We start from the raw sequence: 18,419 nt of genomic DNA on the forward strand, positions 1-18,419 counted from the left end.
AATAATGTGAGAAATAGATGTTTTAAGTTATTGTTACATTAGTCAGACAAGCTCTTAAGACTCCAAATATTTGAGAAAATGAACAACATTAAAAGAAATAATTTCAACAAACAAACATTTTAAGTAATTACTACTCTAAACTAGAAGTTATTCACACTCATTTTTTTAGGAAGTTGATGAACTGAAACATAATAATTTGACAAACAAACACTACTTAAATCGTTGATGAGTTCAATGAACCTGGTCATTTTGAAACCATTGTTAAAGTCAACAAAATTGACACTGGAAATGGAGTTGATGTTTTTAAGTTATCACTGCTAATAATATATTCATGTTATCACCATGACTCATTCAGTTTCTCATACCTAAACATTGACTTCACTCTATTGAAACACATTTTTTGACTGTTTAGGTTTACTATTTACCTCAAAATCAAAAATATTTTATTTGTATGATTCAAATAAAAAAATACTCAAAAGACAATTTCAATGCAGATTCCATTTATTTAAGAATTCAATTAGAATTCTAACAGAACAACATCCCCAGCAATGCGGTTAATACAGAAAATAAAAGAAATAACAACCTTCAACTTCACTTCAACAAAGGTAATAATACTCAAATAACAAAATAATAGGCCAACATAAATAAAAGCGAAAAGCTCCATTGCTTGCTTGAGTATTAACATGCTGGCAGTATCAACCATGAGATTTGGAAAACAGACTGCTTACTCATCCATCATCAGCAATTTATTTTTAAGGCTAAGTCTAGGAGGTAATTGCTTCCGGTCTTCCAAACCCAGTATAATTTTTTGAATGAAATTAAATGTGTAGGACAATTGCTTTGGATAATCGAGATGAAGTGCATAAATTAAACCAAATAGCAAAATTAACGTCTCTGTCAACTCTGCTATATCACACACAACAATATCTCCGTCTAGAACTATAGAATGGATAGCAGGACCAAACTTCACAAGGGAGTCTATCACCCGACACGGTGTGAATAGCTACAGTTGTTGTCTTTTGGCTGCAAGCTAGTATCAGAGAGGGCTGAATAGAAATAGAGATATATAGAGAAGACAAAGTAAAAAAAGAAGAAAGAGTGAAAGAGGACACACAATTTAATCAAAAACTTACATTCCAGGTCTTAAAAAATCAATCTTCCAACAAGAAGATGGGAAGGGCCTGCAGAGTAATTTTCCTTCTGCCATTGACATTGACATCTTCCTAGAAAGACAGAGGGATTGTGGGGTAATGGGAAGACAAATCAGCAGAATATTAATCCTATGCATATATTAAATAAGACTATAGTACAGGTGACATGTAAATACAAGATTCACTCCTTCACGCTCCTGATATGCAACCTCCTGCTCTGTCTTTCTATGAAATCGTGAGAGATGAATGTTCAGTGCATTAATAGACTGGAATGAGCAAATGCATGAGTGGCTGAACCTTGAAAACCTTGACTGTGATTTAAGTAATAATGGCAAAGTAACTGAGCCTGTGTCTCGGAAGAGGTGTCACATGACCTGCATAGCCAACACATTTTGAAAATGCCACATAAAATAAGTCTAAGGTGTCATCCCTTCTTTGATACAAAAGCATCACTTAACCCTAGCCTTTGTGTATCCCTGTGGAGAGATGCAAAGGGATAACATTAGGCTAGGCTATTCTCATTGGTAAATAAATGCTTACAAAATATCACTATATCTTATAATAATATAGGCACGTTGGCTACATTGTGACACTAGTAAATGGAGGACAAGTAAGTTATCACTTACCATGGTGTGATGGTGGTTCCTTGCACAGAACTGAAAACATGTCACACAGCCATCTGGTCCTGAGGGGAAAAATATTATGAACAGTATTATTTCACTTTTTTGCACAAAAGTCAGTCAGACAGTCTCTTCTTCTCTATCTGTATAGGCAGGCCTATCAGAGTCAGACATTGCCATTGATCATGCTTAGGCTATTGCCAGTAAGTTCGGAGCTACAACTTGGCTTCCTATCCGTGTTAACAAAACTGGAATTGACGTTTATATAAGACATATGCTATTGTTGCAGGGTTATTCTTCAACTATGGTACTCTTTGACCTGGTAATTTTCAGAAAATGTAACATCTTTCAGTAAAAAATCTTTTTGCATGGTTTAATTATCTACTCTTTCTAGAAACTTGCCCTAATAGTGGCTGTAAAGATTTCACTTGAATAATATATATTTTTGACATTTTATTCCAAAAGTCTAACTGTAATTTCCAGTATAAGTATATAAGTATATATACTCTTTTGATCCCGTGAGGGAAATTTGGTCTCTGCATTTATCCCAATCCGTGAATTAGTGAAACACACTCAGTACACAGTGAACACACAGTGAGGTGAAGCACACACTAATCCCGATGCAGTGAGCTGCTACAGCCACGCTCGGGGAGCAGTGAGGGGTTAGGTGCCTTGCTCAAGGGCACATCAGCCGTTCCTACTGATCGGGGTTCGAACCAGCAATCCTCCGGTTACAAGTACGAAGCCCTAACCAGTAGGCCACGACTGCCCAATCACACGTTTCCAAAACACAACAAAACGTGTGTGTTCAAGCAAAAATAACATCTACTGTTCCAAATGTATTTTATTAAATATTACACATCAGCCAAAATATCAAATGTATTAATTTTCCAGAAATGCATGTTGTATTATTATGACCGCCGCGCAGCGAAGCGGCGGTCATATTCATATAGGTTTAGTCAGTTTTTTTTTTTTTTTTTTTTTTTTTTTTTTTTTTTCTCTTTTTCGCATGTCCAAATTTCCGTCGATGAGTCCCGGGACACTGAAAGACCGGGGTAGACGAAGCTTGGTGGGCATGTAACCCCCTATGGATAGCATGGAACCATCGTTTTTCGTTTTGATCTGTAGCCCCCCCGCTGGACTGCACCCCCCGAAAGGAGGGTAGGGCAGACACAGTTTTCTGTGAATATCTCGAGAACCGTAAGGTTTAGGAGGACCATTTTTTTTTTTGTAAGTTGATCTCAAGGGGCCATGTCGACCCATTCCATAACCACTCATTTCATGTATAGCGCCACCTAGTTAAACACAAAAAAGTAAAAATGAGGTGTTGTAATCGCAGGTATCTGTGACCTAACATAGTCAAAACTGCACGAAATTGGAAGTGTAGGATCATTATGACACCCTCTGAATGCACGCCAAGTTTCGTGGAATTCCGTTCATGGGGGGCCACACAATAAATTAATTTATGTTCCTATACACCAACTGGCCTGTAGGTGGCCGGAGACAGTTTTCTGTGAATATCTCGAGAACCGTAGGGCCTAGGAGGTCCACCTTTTTTTTGTATGTTGATCTCAAGGGGCCATGTCAACCCATCCCATTACCACTTATTTCATGTATAGCGCCACCTAGTTAAAAATTAAAAAGCAAAAATGTAGGTGTTTTCATCACAATATCTCTGGCTGACATGGTCAAAACTGCACGAAATTGAAAGTGTAGGATCATTATGACACCTTCCGAATGCATGCCAAGTTTTGTGTACTTTCGTTCATGGGGGGGCCTTACAATAAAATAATTTATGTGTACATTTAGTGACGTACACCAACAAGGATTCCCGGGACACTGAAAGACCGGGGTACACAAAACTTGGTGGGCATGTACCCCCACATGGATAGCGTGGAACGGTCATTTTTCGTTTTGATCTGTAGCCCCCCCGCTGGACTGGACCCCCCGAAAGGAGGGTAGGCCAGACACAGTTCTCTGTGAATATCTTGAGAACTGTAGGGCCTAGGATGACCATTTTTTTTCCGTATATTTGCCTCCAGGGGTCATGTTAACCCATTTCATGTGCACACATGTGCACAAACAGATACACACGCACACACACACATTCACAGTAATCATACGTATGACATATACTCACACAGTGAGTGACATATGTACGCTTCCATGCACAGGCACATACGCAGGCACACACACAAGCACGCACACACACACACACACACTCACACACACACACACACACACCCACACACATAACATAAACATAACACAAACAATCAAGAATTTCTCAGAATTATGAACAGGCAAGATGGAGGTGGGGTTGTATAAAATGAATTTTACATGTGAAATCTATGAACTAATCATGTTTTGGGACTTGTTGTCTAGCAGATACCAGTGAGAATTGAGTGTGGATAATGCAATTTAGTGAGACAGTTAGAATCATATAGGCCTTTCAGCGTGATTTCTTTTTGTGGAAAAAATGTGCTGGACTGGGCGGCGGTCATATTTTGTACCGCTCTGCGGTACATCTAGTTTTTACATGTTTAACTTAAAATATGTGTTGTGATGGAAATGACAGTGTGGTGGAGATGACATAATGACATACATAGACAAATTTAAGATTTAAAAGCATTAAGATTTAAAACAAAAAAATGCGTCCCTGCCATATGTTATGTAATTATGATGTTTTTTTTTCTACTAGGTTCTTTAGTAGCATTAATTACAGTGCATCAAAATGCACTGTACTGTTCTTCCTAGGTTTCTTATTACAGTGCATGAAAATGCACTGTACTGTTCTTCCTAGGCATTTTATTATTACAGTGCATGAAAATGCACTGTACTGTTCTTCCTACGCTTCTTCTTCTTATTCTTATTACAGTGCATTAAAATGCACTGTAGTGTTCTTCCTAGGCTTCTTCTTCTTCTTATTCTTATTACAGTGCATGAAAATGCACTGTACTGTTCTTCCTAGGCTTCTTATTATTATTATGACCGCCGTGCAGCGAAGCGGCGGTCATATAGGTTTAGTCAGATTTTTCTTTTTTTTTTTTTTCTTTTTCGCATGTCCAAATTTCCGTCAAGGATTCCCGGGACACTGAAAGACCGGGGTACACGAAACTTGGTGGGCATATAACCCCACATGGATAGCATGGAACCATCGTTTTTCGTTTTGATCTGTGGCCCCCCCGCTGGACTGGACCCCCCAAAAGGAGGGTAGGGCAGACACAGTTTTCTGTGAATATCTCGAGAACCGTAGGGTTTAGGAGGACCATTTTTTTTTTGTATGTTGATCTCAAAGGGCCATGTCAACCCATTCCATAACCACTCATTTCATGTATAGCGCCACCTAGTTAAACACAAAAAAGTAAAAATGAGGTGTTGTAATCGCAGGTATCTGTGACCTAACATAGTCAAAACTGCACGAAATTGGAAGTGTAGGATCATTATGACACCCTCTGAATGCACGCCAAGTTTCGTGGAATTCCGTTCATGGGGGGCCACACAATAAATTAATTTATGTTACTATACACCAACTGGCCTGTAGGTGGCCAGAGACATGGGCGGGGGTCATATTTTGTACCGCTCTGCGGTACATCTAGTTCTTATTATTTTTCTTCTTCTAACGCAGCCTGATCTGTCCTTTCTTGTAGAGTGCATCAGTGTTGGCTGACCAGTCCAGTTTATTGTCCAGGTGGAGACCCAGATACTTGTAGGTGCTTACCACCTCCACATTGATCCCATCAATGGAGACTGGTAGCAGAGCGGGCTTAGACCTGCAGAAATCCACCACCATCTCCTTGGTCTTTGAAGTGTTGAGTTGAAGGTGATTGAGTTTGCACCATTGCACAAAGTCCTCCACCAGGCTCCTGTACTCCTCCTCCTGCTTGTCCCGGATACACCCCACAATTACAGTATCGTCAGAAAACTTCTGCATGTGGCATGACTCGGTGTTGTAGCAGAAGTCAGATGTGTACAGGGTGAACAGGACTGGAGAGAGCACAGTCTGACGAACTGTGGTCGCTCGGTCAGGTAATCTGTAATCCAGGTTACCAGGTGAGCGTCCACACCCATCTGCAAGAGCTTGTCTCCCAGTCTGAGGGGTTGGATGGTGTTAAAAGCTGTTACCAAAAGGTGTTAAAAGCGATACCAAAATTATGACTTCAATACAATACCTGCCATAAATATCTTGATACTCGATACTGAAATCCTAATCCTAAAATATCTGGAAAAGAATGGACGCAGGCCTCCTCCAAGTGTATTGAGTCATTTGTGTTGAATTTGATGCACTTTTGGTCAATTCTTGGTTTTAAACTTCTAAACTTCCTACATAATTATTATTTTTGTAGTCAGTAAAATAGTAGTTTTTGTGTGAATAAGTCCTTTATTGTTTGTTATAGCTCATTTATATTGTGTGGTGTTTTGGCAATAAATTACCTTTAAATAGCCAAAGTAGGCTAGATCAAGGTCAGTGTTCAAATTACTGCATGCAAATCACTTAATGCTATGCAGAAGAGCCTAATCTTTGATGTAGGCTACCCTTGGCCTTCCCGTTTTTTATGGGATTTCTTTGACAGTTGCAAAGGGAAAAAAGTGAAAATGGTCTTCTTTGCTCCCATTGTAATTGTAATTTAATAAGTACGTTTCCACCACTCAGGTCTTAATCAGATAGGCCTACACCATTATCTGTTGCAATATCTGTGTGCATTCCTACATTAGGTCTATTTCTTTGATAGTTAACATCATTTGCTACCACATAACAAATACCAAACAACAATACAAAAGTTTCTTACAAACGTTCATGCATACTTCTTAAATGTGCTGCAGTCAGATGGGTGTCCTAAAGACATAACTAAATCTTGAGCATCTATTACCAGTGTTGAATGAGCAGTTTTTGCAGTGATCACTACTGGACATTCAACATTGCTAGACAGCACTTGAGTGAGGATGACTAATTTCCACTTCACAAATAATCATCGCTATCTGTAATAACTACAGTACAGGGACAATAATCCGTTCATAGCTGAGGATTTGTCCTAGGTCCACTTCCCTTTCAGCATCATATGCAGTAATGATGCACTGGAGAATGTTTCTTTTTGTTGCACTATAAAGGATATCGTGTCTAAATTTTTTACAAATAATGCAATCTCCATAGCACTCTCAAAACTCTTCAGGACGACTCAAACATATTCTGCATGGCTGGAATTTGAATGATAGAAAAGAGCACCAGTTAGATGTTTTAACTAGGCAAGCACAGTCGCCTTTACAAGTAAAAAAAAATACAGTGTAAATCCTCTGTAAAGACTGACAACTGTTCATAATAGTTAGTGACAAAATACTTTCTACAGAAAAAAGAGCAGTCACCTATTCTATCAATTTATTATCAAGGAATCTATTTTGTTTCTAAACGTCATACTGAATTTTAGCTATTATTTCAATTTAGATTTTAATTTTAGCTTATTTTCATTTGCTACTTGAGGGTCATTGGGGTAATTCCTGTCCTGTCCTACAACATGTCTGATACATAAAGAGTATATTAATGCCTTATTTTTTGCAATTCCTATGATATCTGATGGCAAAACCAAAAACTCAACATTGAGCTTGGTAAACAAAATATTTGAATTCAGCACCCTCAAATTGTGGGAAATGGCCCCTTTACTGACTTTTCCTCAAATTTGCCAACAGGACTTTTTTTAGCTATCTTCTCTCCCTCTATAACAAACTGACGGTTGTATGTGTTCACTGAACGAAGATTATGAAAATAAAACACAACTTTTCAATCTAAAACTTAATCTGAACAGAATAATTCAGAATTCTTCACTTTCTGCTGACGAAAAAATGAATGTCCGCCATGTTTTTTTGTGCACGTGAGCAACGTCTTTTTGTTATGTCACAGGGTGTGAATAGCTCAGCTGTGTGGCCAAGGCTATTCGTACCAGGGGTGTAACGACAAAGCTGTCTACACTGACATCTTTAACTTGTCCCTGTCCTGGTGCACAGTGCCTTTGTGTTTAAAAAAAACAACAATCATACCAGTGCCCAAGAAAAGTACTGTTTCTTGCCTGAATGACTACCGGCCCATCGCCCTAACCTCCGTGATAATGAAGTGCCTGGAGAGACTGGTTGATCAACACACACCTCCCTGCTTTCCTGGACCAACTCCAGTTTGCTTACAAGCACAACAGGTCTGTGGATGATGCCATCTCCATTGCCTTGCATACTAGCTCACCTGGACAAATATAACACCTACTGTATGTTCATTGACTACAGCTCTGCCTAGTGTTGTACCATCAAAACTGGTGTTAAACCTCAGAGACCTGGGTCTGAGCAGCCCCATATGCAGCTGGGTGCTGGACTTCCTGACCAATAGGCCCCAGTTAGTGAAAATTGGCAACAGGAAATCATCCACGCTGATTCTCAACACCGGTGTCCCACAGGGCTGTTGCCTCAGTCCTCTGCTATGCAGTCTGTTCACTCATGACTGTGTGGCAAGGCATGAAAACAACGGCATCATCAAGTTTGCAGATGATACTACACTGATTGGCCTCATAAGCAACAACATCAGCAAGACTAAGGAGATGTCATCGACTTTAGGAAGAAAGGTGGCAATCACGTCCTTCTCTGCATTCTGCATTAATGATTCACAGTGGAAATGGTCAGCAGTTTTCGGTTCCTGGCCATACAGTTCACCAACTCCCTTTAATGGTCGCTGCACTCCACCTGTATCCTCAAGGCCCAGCAGAGACTGTTCTTTCTGAGGTGGCTAAAGAGCTTTGGGGTGGGAAAAAAACCCTGGTAAACTTATGTCGCTGCACTATTCAGAGCATCCTGACTGGATGCATCACAGTTTGGCTGGGGAACCTGTCTGCCCACGATCTCAAACTGTTGTCAAGGACTGTCAGGACTGCATCCAAAAACATTGGGGCTGACCTCCCTCAGCTTCAAATGATCTATTCTACACACTGTCAGAGGAGGGCTGAGTCCATTATCAAAGATGCCTGTACAAAAGCCTCACTCACGCGCTCAATTTTCCATGATTGGCCCAGATTACCTGCAGGTGTGATTTACTCCATGACGCACAAACACACCTGTTGCCAATAATCAGGAGATATAACCTACCTGGTTGAGCGGTGCTCCTGTTTGCATCTGGGTATGACCGAACTCGCAGCTCTGATCTCCTGCTAGCCTGTATGATTATTCCTGTGTGCGTCTTCCAAACGTGAGTTTCACTTTCCCTTTTTCTGCTTTGATCGTTCGCCTTAGGTGTGATGGCGACGGTACCACGTTTGCCACATTTGTGGGCCTAATGGTCGGCATGCTGTTGCGGATGCCGTGAGTATAGTGTGTTCATGCCTTTTGCAAAGTGACCTTTAAGGTAAAATTAGTTTCCTTTTTGCTGCACAATAGCTTAATACCTCTAAATCGTGTCATGTTATTAAATTAAATAAATGGTAGAACTGCCATGTAGCTTAATACATACAGGAATACAATCATTCAATAGTAATTCATTTTAATATGAATATTAGCATGAATATTAACACTTTACTTGACGGGTGAGTTCATAACACATTTATAGCAGCTGTCATAAACTGCACATAAAGCATTCATGACTGTTTCATGAGACATTCATACCAAACCTTTCATGAATGTGGAAGACAGAACGACAGCAACTTGTCAAAAAAAAAGTCCAACTTTGTATTTGTGTAACCTGGATACCATTGATTTAATCTCTCTAGCCTTTGTAAATATTTCATGAATATCTTATGAAGTCTACATCGAATGTCACTTTATTATACAAGTTGTGAAGTATTCGTAATCACTGAGTTTAACACTGGGAGATAAACTATGGAAAAACGGTTGGACATTCCCAGTAGAAAAAGATGAGAAATCATCTGCAAAGGTCATCTGCATCTGCACATTTGCTTGACCATGTTCTGTCTTTTTGGCACTGGAGTAGCCCATTGACTCAGATGTGACGTGATCAGGTAAGAGGTTTGGACCAAAAACGGCAATGCTGCTTTGCGACTTAGGACTTTTATTTTGACAAGGTGTGTCGTCAACTTCATGAAAGGTTTGGTATGAATGTGGAGTCATGTCTCATGAAACAGTCATGAATGCTTTATGTGCAGTTTAAGACAGCTGCTATGAATGTGTTATGAACTCACCCGTCAAGTAAAGTGTTACCGAATATTATAGCAAGTCTGATGTACCCTAGTTCACCAACTTGCCGGTTATTTAGCACGTTCGCTTTAATTTCCCTTGAATCAGTTGCTTAATTTCAGACAGCAATGTTGTGAGGTACTTCCCAGGTAGTTAGCACATTAATTACCGTATAACTTTCCTTGGATTCCCCCCCAGAATTGCAGACAAAAATATTTTTCATCCTAATATTTTTTTAATACTTGCCAGTTAGTCAGCACATTAACTATATTAGTCCTAGTATTTGCCCCCTTAATTACAGAGAAAACGGCAAAGTTGATTACAGGAGGAGAGGACAGAATCAAGAAAATGATTTCTTCCAGTATTGCAAGGAACGACATGCATCATTTGGAATTACAACAACAAATCCGTGAATTAGTGAACACACAGTGAGGTGAAGCACATGCTAACCCGGAGCAGTGAGTTAACTTGCTACAGTGGCGTTCGGGGAGCAGTGAGGGGTCAGGTGCCTTGCTCAAGGGCACTTCAACCGTGGTTGTGGGCATGGGACATTTCTCCTGGTCGGGGATCGAACCGGTAACCCTTCGGTTTCAAGCCCAAAACCCTAACGATTCCCTAACCAGTAGGCCACGGCTGCCCCATATCAGGTTTATTGGCCAAGTATACTTACATATACCAGTACGGGAGCATGCCTATGTTTCCACAGCCCTATGTTCCCTAACCCTAACCCACACCTCAGGCCTACCCCTAACCCTAGAAATGTGGGAACATAGGGCTGACCCCACTGATACAAGGAATTTGTGCTCTGCATTTTACCCATTCGGGGGTAGTGTACAACACACCCACACACACAGTGTACACCCATTCATACACACACACACCCTAGAGCAGTGAGCACACTAGGAGTACACATTCTCACCCGGAGCAGTGGGCAGCCCTTGATCACAAGCGCCCGGGGAGCAGGGCTCAAGGGCACCTCATCCGTGGATATGGATGTGGGAGAGCGCTGTTAAGTCACCCCACCCACATTTTTCCCACCAGTCGGGGATCGAACTGGCCACCCTTCAGTCACAAGTTTGATTCCCTAAGCCTTGGATGCCCAAAGTAATTGACGTAAATGCTATGGCTGCAAAATTAGGAGACAAATGTTATGATTTGGCTGTTCATGTATTGTCTGGTTGTGACAGTGTCATATCCATATGGCAAAGGGAAAACCTCAGCAATCAATTTGATGCTCAAGAGGAATCTTGATATGAAGAATTTTACAGATGTAGAAGCTGATGAGCATGAAGACAGGAATGGATTTCCTTTCTTGTCTCTACTATGGAAAGACTGTTGAAAGCCTCAGTAACTTGAGATACATGCTATTCACCAAGAAAAGAGACCCTCCTAAAATAAAGAGTCCAACAAGAGAATATGCAGCAGAACACATCAAGCATGCATGGCTGCAAGTCTTTTTGTGGAGAGCTTCTGTCAGTCAGATGGACTACTGTACCATGCACCACCTACTGCCATTGCAGTAGTGATGGTGAAGTTGGTGCAAATAAAAATTTGAAGATGGCTACACTTTCAGTGGAGGATACTGATGACAGCGAGGGAGAAAGGTCTGATTGAGTGAATGTTTTTTTGGGGAGACATTTGATGTTTGTGATGTGTACAAGGCCAGCCTGGCAACATGTTCTGTATGCAGAATCTGTGAGAAAGTATTACTTTGTTCCTTGTAACTTTGTCTATTGGATTAATTGTTGAGGGTTGAGACAATTTGTTGCTCAGCCTACCATTTCAGTGGTGTGACCTTACATTACACGGAGAACATTACACATGTCTCATGTCTCATTACCAGAGTGGTAAAACATTCAGAGAGAGCCCATGAGTAACAGGGGCGAGGAAAAACTCCCTAGAATTGGAGATAGGAAGAATATAGGAAGAAACCTCGAGCAGATCCACGACTCAAGGGCTTGACTGAATCTGCCTAGGGTCAGTTACAGGGCAGTAAGGGCTGTATACATGATAAATGAAAAGTTTGCCAGGTGTACAGAATAGAACATGGTGCTTAAAGCCACTTGAGGTATATGTTACAAAGAGGTAGGATGGTTACATATCCAGTATGATGATGCATGAATCCTATTTAGTGTCAGAAAGTTCAAAAAGATTTACACTCTTTAGACAGGTATTATTGCAGCTAGCGTATAGAGCATTGCAATACTCTATCCTTGAAGTGACAAAAGTGTGGATTAATTTTTCAGCCTCTGGTAAGGATAAGCACTTCCTTATATTTGAAATGTTCCTTAAGTGGTAAAATTTAAGTTTTGGTGATCTTCAGGCTACATGAACACTCGTAGTGGGAAAAACAACCCACTCCTACTTCAACTCCCTTTATTACTGTCTCCCTGTGCTTAATTACCCCTTTTATCCTTGCACTACTGCAACTGTGGCATAAGAATTTCGCTGAATTGCAATAGGCTATGCAACAATATGACTTGAAAGTGCAAAGCTCTTTGGAACCAATACTCAAGTATGAAGCTTCCAACCCATCGAGCGAGCAACATACAGTATAGTAGAATCCCTCCATCCTATTCTTGACCTTGTTGGCTTTCTCTTCGGCGGCTACCGAACAGTCTGTTTTAAGACTTACTAAAAACCTTTCCAATGGTGGCGGACTACCACGCACGTACGGTAGATGCCTGCCCCCATGTTCCATAGCCATCCCAGACATGACCTGTGCATAATATGCCTCATGCTAAGGCAGCTCTCTGCTCGCCAGATCACTGCCAACACTGCACAGCGATTGAAACTCGGACTCTGTCCCTTTGCGTTATGGTCTATCGGTCCGCATCCAATTTGCAACAATTTCTGCTGAGACCCTCTCACTCTCCGGCTGGCCTTCCACCCCCTCTTCAATACACGTTCTTGTCTGCCACTGGACGGGTCCCCTTTACAGCCAGCCACACAACCCACAGTGAGTACAATGCTGAGAACTCACCCATGCCAATGTTCAACCCACAGGAGTGAATCCACGCCAGCCCCTCTTCACTCCCAGTCATGACAATGGTTGACAATGGAAGAACAGTGTTGGACAGAGATGTCATTTTGACGCTCCCTAAACTCATTGAGCACTGCTGTGCCCATGGGATAGGTGACCTGCCGGAGAGTGGTTTACACAGACACCTTCCTGCATAAGGGTGGTGCCCAAGTGTACAGCCAGATCTTGCAGCATTGCACAGATCTGGCTGAACATGATGCATGTTTGTATTGTAATCAGGCATTACATTCAGCCAGATCTGTGCATCGCTTCAAAAAATCAAATTATGTTGTTGTGTGTAGCCTGTTCTTTTTTTTTGTTGTGTTAATGAGGGAAAAAGTTCTGTCAAAGTCAAAGTCAGCTTTATTGTCAATTTCTTCACATGCTCCAGACATGCAAAGAGATCGAAATTACGTTTCTCACTATCCCACGGTGAAGACAAGACATATTTTACCAATTTAAGTACACAGACAAACATAACATTCAAGTAAACAAAAAATAAGTAAATAAGAGGGCACATACAATGAAGAAATAAGAGCAGCAAAAAATGGTTGAAATTGTGCATAGACAGTCAATAAAAAAGTAGTGCAAAGTCAGGCCAATAAAAGGCTGAGGTAGTTCTGTTTGACCTAAGTAAGAAAGTGGCATAGTGGTGCAAGTTATGTAAGAGCAGCAGAAGTGTTGTGTTTCCAGGACAACAACAACAAGTTGCAAAGTGTACAAGTGTGCAAGTGGAGTAGTGCGAGGCGGCCATTGTAGGTCCAATGTCCAGGATGTTATGTAGCTGAGGGTGGAGGGGGGAGAGGGGGGAGAGAGTTCAGCATCCTAACAGCTTGGTGTATGAAGCTGTTGGTGAGTCTGGTGGTGCGGGAGCGCAGGCTTCTGTACCTCTTCCCAGAGGGCAGTAGATCAAACAGATTGTGAGCGGGGTGACTTGCATCACTCACAATTTTGGTCGCCTTGCGGGTGAGGTGGGTGGTGTAAATGTCCTTCAGGGAGGGGAGTGAAGCACCAATAATCCTTCCAGCTGTGTTCACTATGCGCTGCAGGGCTTTCCTGTTGTATTCAGTGCAGCTTCCACTCCACACAGCTGGAGAGGATGCTCTCAATGGTGCCTCGGTAGAACGTGGTCATGATGGCTGGTGGAGCACTTGCTCGCCTGAGTTTCCGCAGGAAGTACAGGCGGCGCTGGGCTCTCTTCGCCAGTGATGCAGTGTTGGTGGTCCAGGAGAGGTCTTCACTGATGTGCACCCCCAGGAATTTGGTGCTGCTCGCTCTCTCCACCACAGCACCGTCGATGGTCAGTGGCAGGTGTTGGGTGTGACCTCTCCGGAAGTCAACAACAATCTCTTTGGTCTTGCTGACGTTCAGCAGGAGGTTGTTGTCCCTGCACCACGTGGTCAGATGGTCGACCTCCAACCTGTATTGAGTCTCGTCGCCCTTGGTGATGAGACCCACCAGAGTTGTGTCGTCAGCAAATTTCACTATGTGATTGTTGCTGTAGGTTGCAGTGCAGTCATGCGTCAGCAGGGTGAAGAGCAGAGGACTGAGCACGCAGCCTTGGGGGGCCCCTGTGCTCAGTGTGATGCTGCTTGAGGTATTGTTGCCAACACGTACTACTTGAGGCCTCTGACAGAGGAAGTCCAGTAGCCAGTTGCAGAGGTAGGTACTGAGTCCCAGTTTGTCAAGTTTGCAGATGAGTTGTTGTGGTATTATGGTGTTGAATGCAGAACTGAAGTCTATAAACAGCAATCTCACATATGAGTCTCTTTTTTCCAGGTGGGTGAGGGCTGGGTGGAGGGCTGAGCAGATTGCATCCTCTGTAGACCGTTTGGCTCGGTATGCAAACTGGAAGGGGTCCAGGGTGGGGGGGAGAATGGATTTGATATGTGACATGACAAGCCGCTCAAAGCACTTCATGATGATGGGTGTCAGTGCCACAGGGCGGTAGTCATTGAAGCAGGATGGAGCAGTTTTCTTCGGCACAGGTATGATGGTGGCAGCTTTGAAACATGATGGGACGATGGCTTGCTTCAGGGAAGTGTTAAAGATGTCTGTGAAGACATCCTTAAGCTCCCCTGCGCAGTCTTTCAGCGCACGACCTGGGATGTTGTCTGGACCTGTTGCCTTACGGGTGTTGATAGCAGCAAGTGTCCTCTTCACGCTGTCGGCAGAGAGGCACAGGGGCTGCTCGTGTAGAGGGGGATGGGTCTTCTGTGGGCAGGTGCTGTTTTGTGCTTCAAAGCGAGCGAAGAAGCGGTTCAGTTTGTTGAGCAGAGGGATGTTGCTCTCACAGCTCTGTGGCGCGGGCTTGTAGTCCGTGAGGGCCTGAATACCCTGCCATAGGCTTTGTGCATTCCTGCTGTCTTTGAAGTGGGTGGTTATCTTGTGAGTGTATTCCTTTTTTGCTTCCTTGATGCCACGGGACAGGTTGGCTCTGTGTGAGTCCTGTAGCGATTGTTTGTGTGTAGTTAGTCACTAACTACGAGATATGTCCAAATCAAATATTTCTATAAAATGCTGCCCTCTAAGATACATTTGTTTTGACAAATTTTGAAGGCAGCCTTCAACCAAAGATTCTGTAGAATATGTCTCTGCTACAACTCCCATTGATTAAAGTCAGCTGTTGGTATCCTGGCCACAGCCTGTGTTGCGATCTTGCAAAGCTGTCCAAAACAATGTTCATAGCTGCTACCTAGATGCATGCTACGGCAAGTGACTTGTTAGGGCTCCTGCAGACTGCCTTAATCGCTGAATTTCAATAGTTAATAGTTGCATGTTTTATTACATGATTATTGTTTTGCATTTCACACACACACACACACACACACACACACACACACACACACACACACACACACACACACACACACACACACACACAGAAACTATATATTGTTGTCTAGCATTGTTAAACAATCATTGAGTAACCATGGGGGGGGGGGGGGGTGTAACACTTGAGATTTACAAAGAGTTGCAGGAGTATGGGATGGAGAAGATTTAGGAACTGTGTTTTTATTTTCTTTACCACCATGGTGGTTATAGCATGTACTGCTATATATATATATATATATATATAATATACTCCTCTAGTTGTAATATACCAACCACTATAGCTAACACACACACAGCATTACCATCTGCCAGGAATGGTATTTCCTTTAAATGGTATTTCCTGTAAGGTCTGGATGAGAAACAGAATTTGGTGTGCAGTATCAGGGCCCAAGATATTGGCCTCAGTTCAGAAATGTAATGACTTCAGCATGTCTTCATGCACACACGCACATGCACACGCAAACGCGCACGCACGCACGCACGCACGCACGCACGCACCCACCCACACACACATACTGTTAAACTAAAACATCTATCCAGATACTTTAAGGCAGTGGTTTTCAAAGTGGGGGCCGCGAGGGGGTGCCAGGGGGGCCTCAGCAAGTTGGAAGGAAAAATAAAAGCAACAAATAAATACATTTGAAAAATGTAAAATATACCTATTACTATGAGGGCTGTTATACAATGCCATTATAATAATTTGTTGCATATCTGAACATTATATTTTCCATGATAATGACTGGGAATAATAGTAGCGTGATGGCTCTCATATACTGTAGCAGAAAACCCCAAATGCTATTTTTACACACTGTATGCTCCATCGCGAAGTGCTTGTAGCTAAAATAATCATTAGGATTAGCTTAATGTATTTTTACATTTGCCGTAGTATTGTCGATGGGTTTAATAACACATCAAGGGGGTCCTTGGCCAGAACCTAGTGGTATTTGGGGGGCCTTGCCGTGGAAAAGTTTGGGAACCCCTGCTTTAAGGAACAAGAAACAGTCTCTTCCCTTCTTTGAACTGGGAAAAGAAATAATCAATTTTCAGTGTTTGCACTGAAAAAAAAAACCCTGCTTATCTAACAAAATCTAACCAAGTGTTATTAATCTGATATCAAGATCAAAACATGTAGTTGGTATTATTTTCAAAAGAAAAGTACCTAGCACTTTCTCATAAAATCATTTGACTTAGTTTAATAAGAGTTTGACTTATTTTAAGACATCTCATCATGTAAACATGTTTAGATTAATTTTATTTGCAGTGCTGCAGTTTGTGCACTGCAAAAAGTGATATTTTACTAAGTGTTATCTCATATTAAGATAAAAAATCTAGTTAGGGCCTGAGCACCGAAGGGCGCAAGGCCCTATTGTTTTTGTAAGGATTATTATTATTTGTTCACTTTTTTGCTATTTTTGATGTGGTTCACATGGTCAAAAAGTCTTGGAATATGGCACACACATCTGGAATCACAATGGCTACACAGGCACAAAGGCTTGGCCCCAGGCGTGGCCCAGGGACTCGGTAGCGCCCCCCTTAGGTGATTGATCCAGTGGTTGGCATATACTTTCAGCTAGACACACCAAATTTGGTAGGTGCGTGTATCTCCTTAAGATGAACAACTTTTGTATGTACAATGCATTAGCCAACAGGAAGTGAGGTATTTGGGATTTTGTGCGGACAAAAATGTGATGAATTGTGATGCCAAAAGAGATGATTCCTAGAGGTGCTTCCCTTGGGTGAAAACGCATGAAATTTGGCACACACATCAAGCAGTACTGTGAATACACAGGGGAAGAGCCTTGGCACTGGGCTTGGCCTAGGAAGTCCATAGCGCCCCCTTATGTCACTGTGACTTGTGGTTGCCATATAGTTTTAAATACACACACCAAATTTGGTGGGTGTATGTAACTCCCAAACACAAACAACTTTTGTATTAACCCTTTCGTGCCTGTGCCGAACATTCCATTTTTGGTGCTGAATGACCTCACACAAAAAACCTTATTTCTTGAGTATATACCATCAATGGGATATACATATCATTGTAATCAGAAGGATTAGTTCTATAAAATGATGTTGATATAGTAATTAACAGATATAGTAATGAAATCCTCTCCAAATGTATGTCCAAAATTTGTCAATTTTATTTAATTCACATAAAAATGGATGTTTATCATATTTCTCTACAGGATAGAGAAAAATATAGAGTGTATGACTTGTTCAGCAAGTTGTGGGCTATTTAACAAAACAAACTGAAATGGAATATCCTTAACCTTTCAAAAGTTATGATAAATTTAGTGATCAGTGTAAAAAAACGGCCAACGTCATCTGATTGGACAGCCACGTCAGTGTTAAAGAATAATACAAAAAAAGAACGGCTACATGTATTTCTGAAAATGCAATGGGTTTTTTTTAAATACTACACAAAACTGCAAACAGAAAGTGCAAGTCTTTTTATCTCTTTCCTGTGCTAGCAACCTTATCTTATAAATAAAATAATGATAAAATAAATATTAATACAAATTATAAAAACAAATAAAAAGCATAAAAACAGGTATGTGTGTGTTTCACACCAAATAAAAATATTTTCCTCTCATAACTTATTTAAACCTGTATGGCAAACTTTAGTTAGGGGTT

The 18,419-nt window shown here is 41.5% G+C and overlaps 1 long non-coding RNA gene across 2 annotated transcripts in view; it reads left to right on the forward strand.

The window, feature by feature from the left end:
- Nucleotides 1–9,136, forward strand: part of LOC143099472 (uncharacterized) — a 28,658-nt gene extending 19,522 nt beyond the window's left edge. For both annotated transcript variants that reach the window (XR_012981617.1, XR_012981616.1), the window contains one exon: nucleotides 9,032–9,136. This is a non-coding gene — a long non-coding RNA (uncharacterized LOC143099472). The remainder of the gene's footprint in view (nucleotides 1–9,031) is intronic.
- The last annotated feature ends 9,283 nt before the right edge of the window (nucleotides 9,137–18,419 follow it).

This window comes from Alosa pseudoharengus, unplaced genomic scaffold, assembly GCF_046254945.1.
Source record: "Alosa pseudoharengus isolate Yale_2024_CS ecotype anadromous, Long Island Sound unplaced genomic scaffold, YU_APseudo_1.1 YU_APseudo_1.1_scf_29, whole genome shotgun sequence".
NCBI classification, from domain to species: Eukaryota; Metazoa; Chordata; class Actinopteri; order Clupeiformes; family Clupeidae; genus Alosa; species Alosa pseudoharengus.